General features: G+C 40.1%; 1 protein-coding gene across 4 annotated transcripts in view; it reads left to right on the plus strand.

The window, feature by feature from the left end:
• The window catches only part of rasal2 (RAS protein activator like 2), a 104,142-nt gene that overhangs the window by 20,267 nt on the left and 67,895 nt on the right, over positions 1-15,980 (plus strand). The window lies entirely within an intron of this gene.

A 15,980-nucleotide genomic window follows, 5' to 3' on the forward strand; every position in this document is an offset into this window, starting at 1 on the left:
GGGTACAGAAACAGATGCTAAACCGAGTAGCATCGACGCTAACAGAGCGTAGCATCGATGCTAACCCGAACGTACACGCTTGCACATGTTTTACAAAATGTCAATAAAACATGACAACTTCTGAACCATTTATGATAGAGACGAGCTGTAAAAAGCATCTGAATTGTGAGATTCTCTGCTTTCCGAGGGTCATTGAATGCTGCCTCTATTACAACAAGGGGCCGTATAGGGTGCGTGTAATCACGTGGTATAGGAACAGATGCCAGAGTCACTGGCAAAAACTTTTAACTGCAATTTTCTCAGATTTTAGAACGGAATAAGAGAGTGAAAGATCGTAATTCAAACGGCCACATCTCGAAAACCATCAAATGTATGACTCTGACTAAGGATCATTTTTAAGCTTATTTTCTAATCTTTCCATTGATACCAAAATCTCAACTTTGAAATGTGGGGTCACTGTGACTCATTTTGATGGATCGGGTCACATTTAGTCTGGCAACGACCAGTAGACCTCGGACCCCTTTAACACTAAGAACTGGAAACGGGAAAGAAATCGACATTAAAACATACCATTTTATTTCTTTTAAAGTACATTTTTGGGCTTTTCACCTTTAATTATTTTAATTATAGCCGAGAGAGAGGGGGAATGACGTGCAGCTGAGTCGGGATTCGATTCAGGGCCGGCTGCAGCGAGGACTATAACCTCTGCATATGGGGCATCTGCTCTACAAACTGAACTAAACAACGCCCCAAAAACATACAATTTTTAAAAATCTAAATAAAACCCAAAAAAGTAAAAATTGGAAACATTAAACATACAATTAAAAGCAAGAAAAAAGAATATAAGAAAACAAGTACAGAAAAACTAAAAACTAGACTAAAATAGAGCATAAAATATGAGTTTGCAGCATGAAATATTGATTTGTATTAAAACAATTAAGAGGACTTACAGTGCAAAGATTTAAAGTTCTTTAAAAGAGCTCAACATGAAAAGAAAAATGTTTTCAACCTGGATTTAAAAGTGCTCACATAACAGTTGGAGCTCTATGCTCCACTATCTGACCTGAGTCAGTAGTAGCAGTAGATCCCAGAGCTCTACTGGGTTTTTACTCTACTGACACGACTCTCTTCTGATTGGCCGACTGTTTTCTAAAGCGATCCAATAAAAAACAGAGCAGATTTTAGAATAAAACACTCAGAGAAACCAAATGGATGGATGGCTGGCGAGTCCAGGTGGTGGTTAGGGGGCGGGGCTTAGGGTGACCGCGTAGTTGTGACATCACAAAGTGACAGAGGCAGGACCCTGGCGACGCGACAGCTCCTCCATGATTCATTCTGTTTCTGAGTAAAATCTCAGCAGCGTCTTATCTCATTACCTCTGTGTGCGCAGACATATTCTCTTATCAGTGTGTGTGTGTGTGTGTGTGTGTGTGTGGAGGCCGCTGATTGAGAGCTTGAGGTCTGCCAGCGGCGGCTTCAGAGAGTATTTACATTCAGCAGCAGTGTGTAGCGCTCGGCCGTGCAGCCAGACTGAAGGTTGAATGAATGAATGAATGAATTTATTTATTTAAAACAGGGACAATGCACAAAAAAACATTAATCTTGTAAAATAAGAAGAGATGCTTTGAGCCAGGTTATAGCAGAGATTTACAACATACAGTGTTGTGAACAGACCCAAAGAAACGGCCTATTTTCACGGCCTAAAAGAGGTCCAAATAAAAACTGTGTTTTTCCTGCACTTTGAAGGGCTGGAAAAAATTATATTATAGTGAACAATGGAACTGTGTATTTTTTTTCAGGTAAAACCTCTTTTAGGCCGTGAAAATAGGCCGTTTCTTTTGAGTTCATTCACAACACTGTATGTTGTAAATCTCTGGGCAGGGCTATTATGGGCTGGCGTTGCTGACGGGAGGAGTGCAGAGAGTCTTCTACTGCAATTAAAGTACTTAGGGGCTATTTGGAGATCATACAACCCCACTTTAAAAAATGCTACTATCCCTTTAAGATGAATTGAAATAGGACATAAGTGACATAATAACCATAATATTTAAAAAAAATTGAGAGAATGCACTAATAAAAGCAGGGAAACAGGAGCGCCAAATCATAAAGTGCACATACACACACACACTCACATAATACTCAACAATGTGTGCAAACTTGCTTACTCAGTAACCAGCGCTTTGACCAGCATGAGGATGTGTGAGGATTTGCACATAGAATAAGTTCTGTGGGAAGGACGTTCCACTGACTCAAGGCCACACATGAAAAAGCTGCCAAACTGAGTTCTACGTTGAGGAATACTACACTCACCCCTGTAGGTCATAAATTCGTGACATCCCTGGTTTGTAGCCTAACTGACGGTGGCTAGCAGTGTTAAGTTCACAGGATTGGCTCTTTAGGTGTGTGACACATGAAACTCTGGTTTATTTAACTCGTCATGTTTGTAATTGACCTCTGGCTAAGCCCCGCCCCCTCCACTCACTCGGACAAACAGTCAACATTCGGTGACAGTTGCTATGGCAACAGCTGTCACAGTAGGAGACATTTCACAGGAGGCAATTGATGATTTTTGGAGACAGAAAGATTAAATATCATCTGGAAGTCACCAAAACTTCACTTAGCTTTACTGCTATGGCTGTCGTTTGCCGTGAAACGCCGATAGCGACGGGCTAATTTCTGTTAGCCTGTCTATGGAGTTTTACATTATACGTTAGCATTAAGCTAGCGGGCTTTATGCTTAGTTGTGATACTGGCTAACATCTAAACATCTCTGACAATATGTTGCCTCAAATACGTTGTTGACTTAACTTAGAACAGATGTAGACATCCTTGTTAAGTTTATCCACGTTTAGTTGGTGTTGTGGTCTACCGCATAACTTTATCCAGAGACGCTTCTCTGGGTTGAGATGTGGCTTGGGAAAAGGTTAAAAAAATCCACCCGTGGCCTCTCAGGATACCTAGTGTCGGAGTTGCATGTCCCCCATGCACACCGTTTGACCACATTTAAACAATTTTAAACTTAAAATGTCAAGAAAAAACATATAACAACCAATGAAAACTGACTAACTGCAATGCATTTCAATGGACGTGGAAGCAGAGAATGTCCGAGTGTATGGGCTAGCTATGCGCACTGTGATTGGCTCATCGTGTTTGGGGGCGTGGCTTAGCCATAGGTCAATTAGATAAAAACATCTTTAACTGTGACTTTAAAAAGGACAAAGATGAGTTTTATCTCCAGAGAGTGAGAGTGAATCATAAAGAGGAGTCGGTGTGTTCCTCTCTCTCTCTCCCTCTCCCTCTCTCTCCATGTTCTCTCTGTAGTTAATCTCATCTCATCCATCATGTTGTGTGTCACCTCCCAGCAGCCCCGGCACGCCGCGCAGTCACTGGAGCGGCCGCGCCTCGCCCGTAAATTTAAAAAGCGGCAACAAGGCGTGAGCCGAGCCGCTGGCTGGCTGGCCGGTGTAAACGGAGCTCACAGAGGAAGGTTTGATTTCATCTGTCTGAGTCAGTGGATTATGGGAAATTATGTCCTGGGAGAGACAGAGGAGGAGGAGGAGGAGGGGAGGGGGGGGCATCAGTCATCACCGGGGTCAGGTTACACACTCCTGTTTGCCTCCATGTTGTCAGACTACAGCTCCCAGAATGCTTTGGGGGGAGCTAAATGAAATAAGCCGTGACCACTTCCTTTTTCCAGTGTAAATACTGAGACAGACACAGAGGAAACCTATCTTACCAAGAATATTTGTCTTATTTCTAGTCAAAGCTAATCTCATTCTACTTAAAATAAGACTCATCACATTAAAAAGTAGATTGTTTTTAGACACTTTTTAACTTCTTTCAAGCAGATTTTCACTTGAAATAAGTACAAAAATCTGACAGTGGATCAAGTTTTTCTTTCTTATTACAAGCACAACATTTTTCTACTTATTTCAAGTGAAAATTAGTTTGAAACGAGTGAAAATGACATTTTTAGGTGATGAGTCTTATTTTAAGTGGAAAGAGATTAGTTTTGACTAGAAATGAGACATTTTGACAAGAAATAAGACAAATATTCTTGGAAAGATTTTGAGTTTTTTTTTTTTACAGTGCAGCATGAGAACAATAGTGACGGACGAGAGTTTCGCTATATTTATCTCATTTTTCATGTCACTATATCACCGTTTAGACTAATCTGATGTTTGTAAAGTTTATAAAACCAATGATTGGACAAACATTACTATTTATGTGTGCACATTTTTGTAATTAGTCATGGTTATCATAGATTAGCAGGGCTAACGGTTAGCTACCTGTTTAACTTTAATAACTCAGTGACTCAATAAACGCTCCATGAAAAAATATTTTCTCCAGCGGATATCTGAGTTCCAACATGACTGAGCTAACTGGAGTAGTTTCATGTCGTGTCCCACAACGGGAGGGTTTTAACAGCTGACGTCCTGCTGTTAGCTTAGCTACCGTTAGCTTAGCTGCTGCTGTTAGTTTAGCTACCGTTAGCTGTCCCTGTCAGCTGAGCCACTGATGCTTTCTAGACACTGTGATTCCCCCAAACTGAATAAATACAACACATAGCAACACAAAACACACACACAGAAATAGTAATGTTTCTTCAATCATTTCAGATTTGTCTAAAAGGTGATAGGGCGTGAAAAATATGATATATAGCTAAACTCTCGTTCAAATTACGTGCTGGTTTTCTACCCGGAAGTAGTTGTAAACAACAAGGAGATTGGGTCTGTTGATCGTCTTTATCAGGTAGATGTTCATTGTTGATAGATGAGGTCATGTTATTGTGGTTGCCCCCCCCCCCCAGTGTTGTTGTTGTTGTTAAACGTTTGATTTAATTAGTTAATGAAAACCAAACGTGCAGGAACTGAGACAGAGCAGCAGTGTGAGAGTTTTTACAGCAGGCCCCAGCAGAGCATGCTGGGTAAAAACAACCACAGAGTTCTCACTTCTCTACACACATGCACACACACACACACACACACACACACACACACACACACACACACACACACACACACACACACACACACACACACACACACACACACACACACACACACACACACACACACACACACACACACACACAGAGGACTGATTCACCCTCCTTGCTCTCACACTCTGGAGTTGCCATGTGAAAATGAGCAGCTACTGCTAATTGGAGGCTAATTAACCCAAATGTGTGTGTCTGTGTGTGTGTGGTTGGCAGCACCAGTGTTTTGGCCCAGGGCACGCTGACAAAAACGCTGTTCTTCAGAGCTCTCTCTGTGTGTGTGTGTGTGTGTGTGTGTGTGTGTGTGTCTGTGTGTGTGTGTGTGTGTGTGTCTTTGTCTTTTTGTATGTAAATAGTCCGACCCTTCACAATAAAAGCCCCTCCTCCCTGTAACAAAAGCAGCCTGAGCTCATTAACCTCTCGGAGCTGTGGTGGGAAAGTTGAAGCTGCACACTCACCCACACGCTGACACAGTTACAGTTACAACATCTGGACCACCACGCTGTCCAGTCCACAACCAAAACCTGCAAATTTCAGTTTTGAAAATTAGAAACAAAAAGTGTCTAAAACTAGAGAGACTTTGAGTTGATGAGTGCTATTGGACGGCATGTTTGCATTGTTCTATAAGCATGTCAGAGATTATTTCATAGATAAGTTAGAGCCAAAGACTGCACATCTTTAAATCAGACTTCTGAGGCTGAGAGAGGAAAAAACATAGAAACTAAAATACAAAATAGAGTGCAATTGTCGAAAAGAGCAGTTCTCCAAAGCATGAATGGGACAGGGGATGTGTTGTGGTTCTCAAACTCGTTTACATCAAGGACCCCTAAAATGACAGAAATTAAACCACGGACCCCCATTGGACAACATTTTGAAGCAAACACCCGAAATACAGAGACTGAAGAACGTTACTTTTTAAGTCAATACGTTTAAATTAGAGCCAATGGCGTGAATTTGTAAAAAAATATTGTAGATAAATCTCTGGAAAAATGTGGTACAATTTCTCCAAAAACGTTTAAACATTTCTAGAAAAAAGTGGTAAAAATTCTCAAAAAAAAGAAAAAAGAAAACGTTTTTTAACAATTCTAGAAAAAAGTGGTAAGATTCCTTAAAAAAAAAAAGAAAATTCAAAATTTTCTACAAAAAAGTGGTAAAATTTTTTCAAAACAATTCTGGAAGAAACCTGCAAAATTTCTCAATAATTAAAAAATAAATTCTAAAAAAAAGTGGTAAAAAAAATGTTTTAAAGTAAATATTAAAAAAAAAAAAAAGAAAAGTGGTAAAGATTCTCAAAAAAAATGTTTTTTAAAAATTCTAGAAAAAAGTGGTAAGATTCCTATAAAAAAAAAAATAATGTTAAGAATTTTCTAGAAAAAAGTGAAAATTTTAATTTTTCAAAAACAATTCTGGAAGAAACCTGCAACATTTCTCAATAATTAAGATAGAAATTCTAGAAAAAGTAAAAGTAAAACATTTTTTTAAAGTAAATTAATAGAAAAAATAGAAAAGTGGTAGAAAATTTCTCAGAAAAAAAAAGGAAACCAAAGTGGGAACGTGAGTGTTACTGGGACAGGGAGTGGCTACTGCTTCAGCCCGTCAAACTGATGGGGGGTGACGCCTCTGTTGACCTTTGACCCCTGAGGACGACCCCCCCCCTCGGCCAGCCCCCCCCCCCCCCCCCCCCCCCACCCCCCTCCCCCTCTGTGACTTGACTGACACTCGGCTCTGAGAATCTGACTCGTAGATGCAGACGCAGCCAGGAGAGATGGACGCTGCTGAAGTCAGCATGTTGAAATATTAAACAGAGCCGCTGCCATGTCAGGCTCACACACACACACACACACACACACACACACACACACACACACACACACACGCACACTGCATGGGTAGATGGTGGTCATGACAATGGCGCCGTCGGTGTTTAGAGTCTTGTAGTTTCGTCAGAGGAGCTGAACAGCATGACAACACTTAGCTACTGGTGTTAGCATCTCTAGTCTTGTTAGCATTGTTTCAGCACAGCTACTGTGGTTATCTATCTATCTATCTATCTATCTATCTATCTATCTATCTATCTATCTATCTATCTATCTATCTATCTATCTATCTATCTATCTATCTATCTATCTATCTATCTAAGCACAACTAGTGTCTTTAGTCTTGTTAGCATTCTTTCAACTAAGCTATTTTAGTTAGCATCTTTGGTGTAGGTAGCATTGTTTCAGCACAGTTACTGTGGTTAGCATCTTTAGCAGCACAAGTAGCGTCTTTAGTGTAGTTAGCATTGTTTCAGCTAAGATATTTTAGTTAGCATCTTTGGTGTAGTTAGCATTGTTTCAGCACAGTTATGGTTAGCATCCTCGTTGTATTTATCATGAACACTCTGTACTCTGCTTTTAACAGCCCCTCCTAATTTTTAGCACGATTGCACTTAAAGCAGAACTATGCAGGATTTCGGCTGTAATTATTGTGGCTCAGAGTCACTGTGATGGTTGAGTGACCTATTATGAGGTGAATGGGGTCTAGGCCAATGCGCTCACCCCCCCCACTGGCTGAAAACCGCACTTGCAAGATTAGTCCTCCGTCTCGGTGTAAATCTCATCATTGGATAGAACTATCGCGAGAAACTGCCTTACGGCAGTACGAGATAAGAACGCAGATGACGTCATGCATGTCATGAATCGTGATTGGTTTGAGTTCGGAAAGTCGGAGGAAACCATGGAAACATGTTTGTACTGATGAAGTTCGGCTTGTGGCTAACACGGAGCTAATGCTAACAGACACACACACACCATGGATCTTTTATAAGATAATGTAATACATCATGACACACACACACACGCCTTCGCGTTTTGGAACCTTTATTCATGTGTGTGTGTATGTCTGTGTCTTTGTGTCTTTGTCTGTGTGTGGCCGTATTAGCGTTAGCTCCGTGTTAGCGTTAGCTCCCTGTTAGCGTTAGCTCCGTGTTAGCATTAGCTCCGTGCTTAGCAAACACCGCTCTCTACCTTCAGCAGTAAACACAAGCACGTGTAGGGAGGGGGTGGAGGAGGTGGGGCGGCGAGTTTTTTTTTTTACGACAGTGACATGTGCCTCCCAGAACTGTGGGGGAGCCCCGGAGAGGGAAAAAAAGAGAAACCAACGAAGGAGCGAGCTATTTCCGGCCAAGTTGCATAGTTCTGCTTTAAATGTTGCATTCTTTCAACTAAGCTATTTTAGTTAGCATATTTAGTTTTGTTAGCATTATTTCAGCACAGCTACTGGTGTTAGCATCCTTCTTGTATTTAGCACTGTTTCAGCAAAGCTATTGAAGTTAGCTTCTTAGGGTCTTTAGTGTAGTTAGCATTGTTTCAGCATAGTTAGCATATTTAGTGGCACTAGTGTCTTTAGTGTAGTTAGCATTGTTTCAGCATACTGTAGTTAGCTTCTTTAGCAGCACAACTAGTGTCTTTTCTTTCCCACTTCCAGTTCTTACTGTTAAATGTTTTGTCTTTATGTAGGCAGCACATTGAGTTGCCCCTTGGTATGAAATGTGCTGTATAAATAAAGATGTTTTGTCATCTTCGGGTAGTTAGCATTGATTCAGCACAGCTATTTTGGTTAGCATCTTTAATGTAGTTGGCATTGTTTTGGTACAGCTGTTATAGCTACCTTATCTGGTGTAAAGTTACAAGGTTTTTGGAGCAGTTAGCATCCTTAGCATACACACATACATAAACATAAACATGTGAAAGCGAAATAAGTTCAAATGAGCCACGGGTGGTTTCTGTATTTCTAATTATAAACTCTAGCTGTTTTCTGTCATGACAGGAAGCGACACGTGTGACATTTATTCATCTGTGGGTATTTTCTCCTCTCTAATATAATACGTGTATCATTCCGCCAAAAGAGTGTCATTTGCTCATTGTAACTCTTAAAAATTAAACTTATTTTTTTAATATACACATTAACTCATTCAAAATGAGTTCTGGTCAATCTCAGGCTACTTTATTTAATTTATTGCTGCTTTTATCATTGCATTTTTGAAGATTGAGTAACAGCAATGAGCTTTTAGCATAAAATCAGCCATTGTGTGAAATCCAGCCAAATAGCATCTATACTAATAGCTGGAGCACACAGAGCACATTCTTAGGATTTAACTGAATATTTTACTTTTGATATCAACAAACACTGTCTTAGAGATAATTTAGGTAACAGGAATGAGTTTTGAGGGTGACCGTCCCTGACATAGCTACAACATTTTTAGAGTGTAGAATGTGTTTGGGTAAAACAGCACTGAGTGAAAACCTGGGGACGGGACTAAAATGTGAATTTTAACCAAAATATAATTAAGTTTCAATTAAAAAATGTTATATAAGTGTAGATATAATATGAAGTCACACTAATATGCAAAAAAAGAGAGAGATTTTAGAAGGATTTTATTCATTATTATGCATTGTGGTAAACTATAGCGTTTGGCTGTGGGGACATGCAACAAAGGCTGTTTCAGTGCTTTGAAAGCCTTTTTATAGTAATTAAAAATGATATATCTTTAATTTCTACGGTGATTCATGTGTATGGTGCTTTGTTCATTAATTAAATGCAGTTTATATTATATTATTACATGTTTTTATGTACATTTAATATGCTGGGGACTGCAGAAATGGCACTCTTTTGGTGGAATCGCCCACATATCAGTACAGTCAGGGCCGGCCCCTGGCATAAACACTCTATGCGGTTGTTTAGGGCCACAGCCATTAGGTGGGGGGCCACATGATCAGAAAAAGCAAAAGTCTTCGCACATCCACTTCTCAGGCAGGTGCGTCGGAGGGCGACAATCAAGTCCAAATTAGAAAAAGAAGAGTTCCCGCACACATGGCCAACTTGCAGAATTTATTATGCAACGTTTCGGTACTAGACCTTTTTCAAGCAAAACATGATCAGCCACATGATCAGAAAGGTACCGGGGTTCATCAAGTCATTTAAACATCCTGAGGTCTGCACGTGCAGCTATGAGCTTTATATGTAATGTGAAGTCAATATTCAGCTTCTTTTATCTCACATTTGAGACATTTGGTGAAAACAGAACGGCAGAATGACAACATTTGTGCTCAAAAAGCAATCTTACAAAATGTCATTTTAGACTTGTTTTCTACACTTATCTATTACTGTATTCATATCCTATCTCAAGCACCAGAACAGTTCATTCTCATGACTGAAGGAGTGTTTTCACAAGGGATTTGACATTTTTCAAAAAGCAGACCTCAAATTTCCAGCATTTGTCCTAAATTATTTCTTTCTACAGTGTTGTAGGACAAACTGGCCTCAGTGTGCTTAGAGCGGAGGTTCTAATATTTAGACATAAAACACTTGAGTATTGTTACATCTCCAAGTATCTTAAAAAGATACATTTAAGAAAATATGTAAAAGTGGAGAAAATGTCCTCAAACCTCAGAGGGAATAAACACGTCTGTATTCAGTTTTAACCAGTGATTTGGTGTTTGAGCTTAGAGTGCAGGGCCACAAACAAAAACCTTGTTTAGGGGGCCACCAACATCCTAGGGCCGGCCCTGGGTACAGTTGTGTCTGTATTTTGTCTGGTAGCTCCTCTCCTCTCCTCGCCGCCGTCGGAGCGCGTTGACCTTGAGATGTGGTGGATCAAGTCCCAGAGAGTGGCGAGTGTCCCGGGCTGTTACCAGAATAGTGTTGATGTTTCTGTGTGACTGGGCTGAGTGCTGTATCTGGCCTCTCCAGAGAGAGAGGGGGGGGGGGGGGTGCAGCAGCAGCTTATCAGCCCAGACGCTGCCTTCACTTACCATCAGCTGCTGCAGGAAACCGGCCGACGATTTACTCTGCCAGCGCTCAGTCAGAGAGATACAGAGAGAGAGACAGAGAGTGCTGGTTTGATTTGTTCACTGACACAGATTCAACAACATGTATTTAAATTATCAATGAATCTCTTCTGCTCTTTATTTGACAAACAGCTTTAACAGTTTGTGTAATTAAAAGGTGCTTTAAACACGGGTCTCCTGCTGGTAATTCACTCAATAACTTAATAGCTGCAATATGATTTTAAAAAGTTTTAACCTTTTTGAAATCATGAAATTTTACACTGATTGAATGCACTGTTTTTGAATGGGTCATGTTAAAGCAGAAGTGAGTGATATATTTGTGTTAATATAAGTCTTAAATAGTTATATCTTCCAACAGCAATCACTTACATAGAGTGTTTGGACTGAAACACGGGTCTCTCAGTCCCTCTGCTCTGCTCTGAGCCGAAGAGAAAACATTTATCGTATCCTACAGTTTTTATCCAATGAGGAGAGAGAACGGCATGCAGGGCTGTGTGTGCAGCCAAGGAACGCCGTGAATGTGGTGACGTAGCGACGAGGACTGTTATGGTGCGTTCAAGGAAAATCGTATATTTCCGAGCTGTGAAGTGGTACCAGTTCGATCTGGTACAAGTTCACCGGTCGGAAGTTACGAGTGGCCGTTATAGTGACTTTCACCGGTAAAACAGGTCGGAAAAACACGAGTGTGTTGCCTGGAACGCTACAAAGTCGTAAGTTGTGACTTGAAGCTGTAATTTACGATTTCAAAAGCCTGCCTGGAACGCAGCATTAGCCAAAACGACCGGACCACTTACTTCTGCTTTAAATACTAGATGTGCATTAATGTCACCGCTTTTGGGTCAATTTTTAATGTAGGCTAAATATTTATTTTTTTTAATAAGCCATCAGTTTGGAGAGTTCCATCTTTGTACAATTTGCAGCATTAGTTTAAAGCCGCAACAATTAATTGATTAATCGAACAATAATCAATTATTAAATGAATCGTCAACTATTTTGACAATCTAATAATCGGTTTGAGTAGTTTTTTTTATTTAAAAAAAAGTCCAAATTCTCTGATTCCAGCTTCTTAAATGTGAATATTTTTTGGTTTCTTTGTTCCTTTATGACAATAAACTGAGTCTCTCTTTGGTTTGTGGACAAAACAAGACATTTGAGGACGATGTCGTCTGGTGGTTTGAGAAACACTGATTGATGTTTTTCAACATTTTTTTTACATTTTATTTTATTGACCAAACAACTAATCGATTAATCGTTACATTAAATAATCAACAGATTAATCGATAATGAAAATAATCGTTAGGCAATTAGTTCTTTGGAAATCTCTCTTATCATGACCAAGACAAATTGGTGTTAGAACTGAAATATCTTAATGAATCGATATCGAATCAAAATCGGAAAGCGGATCTGGACTTTGTGAATCGGACTCAAATTCATTCAGTAAATCAGAAGTTCATATCTGAGTTATTCACCAGTTAGTGTTGATTCTGATTCTGTGTTGTCGATGTTCAGATCAATGACAGTGGACGACATGAAACAACCATCTGACACATTTATAAACAGACTCGGTCGTTGTCCTGTGAGACAATGAAGGTGCTGACAGCGGAGAGGAAGGGAGTTGTTGTTCTGTTAATTGCTGTGATTTCCTCCCGGAGACAAAAGCGTCGTCCTCGGTCTCGGTCTCAGTTTCACGCCTCAGTCAGAGTCTGTTGTTAGCCTTTAGCCGCTCGCAGGTGTTACAGCTGCACGTCGACGACTCTGTGTTTTATTTTGAAGAGTTGTTGTTGTTGTTGTTGACCCATGGGAATGAGGAGAGAGGAGGAAAAACACAGACCAGATTTCAGAATAAAACACTCAGAGAAACTAGGGGTGGGCGATATGGCAAATCACGATTTAAAAAAAATAAAATAACCATCTCGATTTTATCACGACCTTAAATCGAAAACAGACAATTTAGAGCCTTTCTGAATAGATTTTAATTGGCTCTCTGCACAGCTCCACTACTTCCTGAACTTAATGCAGCTCCTTTACTTCCTGTCTTACATTATTGGACAAACTGATTAATCCAGGTGTGTCTGAGTAGCCACAATTTTGGTCAGGCACACCTGGATTAATCAGTTTGTCCAATAATGTAAGACAGGAAGTAAAGGAGCTGCTTAGACAAACATCTACCTTTATTCTGAAGGAGCTTTAACACAACGTCTACCTTTATTCTGAAGGAGCTTTAACACAAACATCTACCTTTATACTGTATGGAGCTTTAACACAAACATCTACCTTTATACTGTATGGAGCTTTAACACAAACATCTACCTTTATACTGTATGGAGCTTTAACACAAACATCTACCTTTATACTGTATGGAGCTTTAACACAAACATCTACCTTTATTTTGAAGGAGCTTTAACACAAACATCTACCTTTATTCTGAAGGAGCTTTAACACAAACATCTACCTTTATTCTGAAGGAGCTTTAACACAAACATCTACCTTTTATTCTGAAGGAGCTTTAACACAAACAGGAAACAAAGGGAAAAGTTTTCACATGTTAATGCCGACCTCCTGTGTGTGTGTGTGTGTGTGTGTGTGTCAGCCTCAGCGACACCCCCCCCCTCCTCCTCCTCCTCCTCCTCCTCCTCCTCTTTCTTCCTGTTGAATGGTCCCATCTTGATAAAGCAGTGATGTGATGTCGCCGCGCTCTGATTGGAGCAGAGCGCCTGTTGTATTTACTGGTTGCCACGGAGACCAGACCTGCCCTGCGCTGCAATATACAGGTCGACTCGACAGACAAAGCAGCCTCTGTTGGCCTGCGTGTGTGTGTGTGTGTGTGTGTGTGTGTGTGTGGACTTTATCCTTGTGAGAACTTGTCGAGGTGTTAATGTTTAGAGAGTGAAGACCGACGTCTGATATGAGGTTTTTCCTCAGGTCGTCCTGGAAACACCTACCTAGAAACTCTCTCATTCATCTAATGAAGTTAATTGAAGAGTTTGATTGATTGATTGATTGATTGATTGATTGATTGATTGATTGATTGATTGATTGATTGATTGATCGGATCAGTCTGAAGTAATCAAAGATCAATCAATGAGTCGTGATGTAATCCGACACCAGATTAAAGGAGGAAATCTCTTCAGTGAAAGTGGGCGGAGCCTCAGAGGCTGAAGAGCTCGTCCACATGGATACTGATGTAATGAATCTGTATAAGTTTTTATTTTTTAAAGGGCTAGTTCACCCAAAATTGAAGTTTCAGAGTCCTCCGTGGCTTCTCTGAGTTACAGGGGGTCTCGGCGTAGCAGTGCATGTCCATATGACGGTTGCAAATGGATACCAACTGTCTTCGTAACAAAAAGACACACCAAAAAACATCCAAATACCTCCATGCTGCTCGTATGTAATGTCCCTCTTGTATTGAAGCCCCGAAATGCGAAACAAACAAAGCAAACAAGCTTAAAAATAGACTTATTTAATTTTTTTCGGGACGTCTGATGGTACGTGTGTGTGTGTGTGTTCTTGTACATGCTACGTTGTGAGGACCGAAACGAGTTTTTAACCAACAGAGTGAGGACATTTTGGCCGGTCCTCACTTTTTCAAAGGGCTGTTTGAGGGTCAAGGCATTATTAGGTTATAACTAGAAAAAGCATTTCCAAGAATGGAAATGGTGTGAATGCTGAAAGCAATGCTGAATGAGCTGAAGAAATTGTTGAAAGAAAGAAAGATTGAAACGAGAGAAAAAAAGAAAAGGACAGAAGGAAAGAAAGAAAACGAGAAGGGTAGATGGAGAAAGAAAGAAAGAAAGAAAGAAAGAAAGAAAGAAAAAGACACAAAGAAGGGTAGATGGAGAAAGAAAGAAAGAAAGAAAGAAAGATTGAAACAAGAGAGAAAAAAGAAAAGGACAGAAGGAAAGAAAGAAAACGGGAAGGGTAGATGGAGAAAGAAAGAAAGAAAGAAAGAAAGAAAGAAAAAGACAGAGAGAAGGGTAGATAGAGAAAGAAAAAAGTAAGAAAAACAGAAATAAAGACAGAAAGATGGAAGAAAAGAGAATAGAGAATGAATGAAAGAGACAGAGGGGTAGTAAGAAAGAAGGAAAGAAATTGGATAGTGGATACATGGAAAGAGAGAAATATACAGAGAGCGAAAGAAAGAAAGAAAAGAAATGTAGTAGAAACAAATAAGAGGATATATAGATAGATAGATAGATAGATAGATAGATAGATAGATAGACTTGGCACATGTTAAAAGATGCGTCCTTTGTGTGTGTGTGTGTGTGTGTGTGTGTGTGTGTGTGTGTGTGTGTGGCTTCCTGAGCATGAGGAACATGTCGTGTGGACAGGTGGTGGTGGACTCTCCCCGCTCTCACACATTCTCACTGGAGGTTTGGCTGGAGTCGAGTTTCTACACACACACAGACACACACACACACACACACACACACACACACACACACACACACACAACCTCAGTGCCTTGCTCGTAGGTGCAGCAGCAGAGGTTACCTGAGGTCGTGACCTCAGACTCCACAGGCCACGCCCCCCCGGCAGCACGAGACGTAAACCTGTCACAGTGATGTCACAGTGATGTCACAGTGATGTCACAGTGATGTCACAGCAGCCAACATCTACCTTTATTCTGAAGGAGCTTTAACACAAACATCTACCTTTATTCTGAAGGAGCTTTAACACAAACATCTACCTTTATTCTGAAGGAGCTTTAACACAAACATCTACCTTTATACTGTATGGAGCTTTAACACAAACATCTACCTTTATTCTGAAGGAGCTTTAACACAAACATCTACCTTTATTTTGAAGGTGCTTTAGCACAAACATCTACCTTTATTTTGAAGGTGCTTTAGCACAAACATCTACCTTTATTTTGAAGGAGTGCTTTAATACAGACATCTACCTTTATTCTGAAGGAGCTTTAACACAAACATCTACCTTTATTTTGAAGGTGCTTTAGCACAAACATCTACCTTTATTCTGAAGGAGCTATAACACAAACATCTACCTTTATTTTGAAGGCGCTTTAACACAAACGTCTACCTTTATTCTGAAGGAGCTTTAACACAAACGTCTACCTTTATTTTGAAGGTGCTTTAGCACAAACATCTACCTTTATTTTGAAGGTGCTTTAGCACAAACATCTACCTTTA

Source organism: Trachurus trachurus, assembly GCF_905171665.1.
Source record: "Trachurus trachurus genome assembly, chromosome: 17".
Lineage (NCBI taxonomy): Eukaryota > Metazoa > Chordata > Actinopteri > Carangiformes > Carangidae > Trachurus > Trachurus trachurus.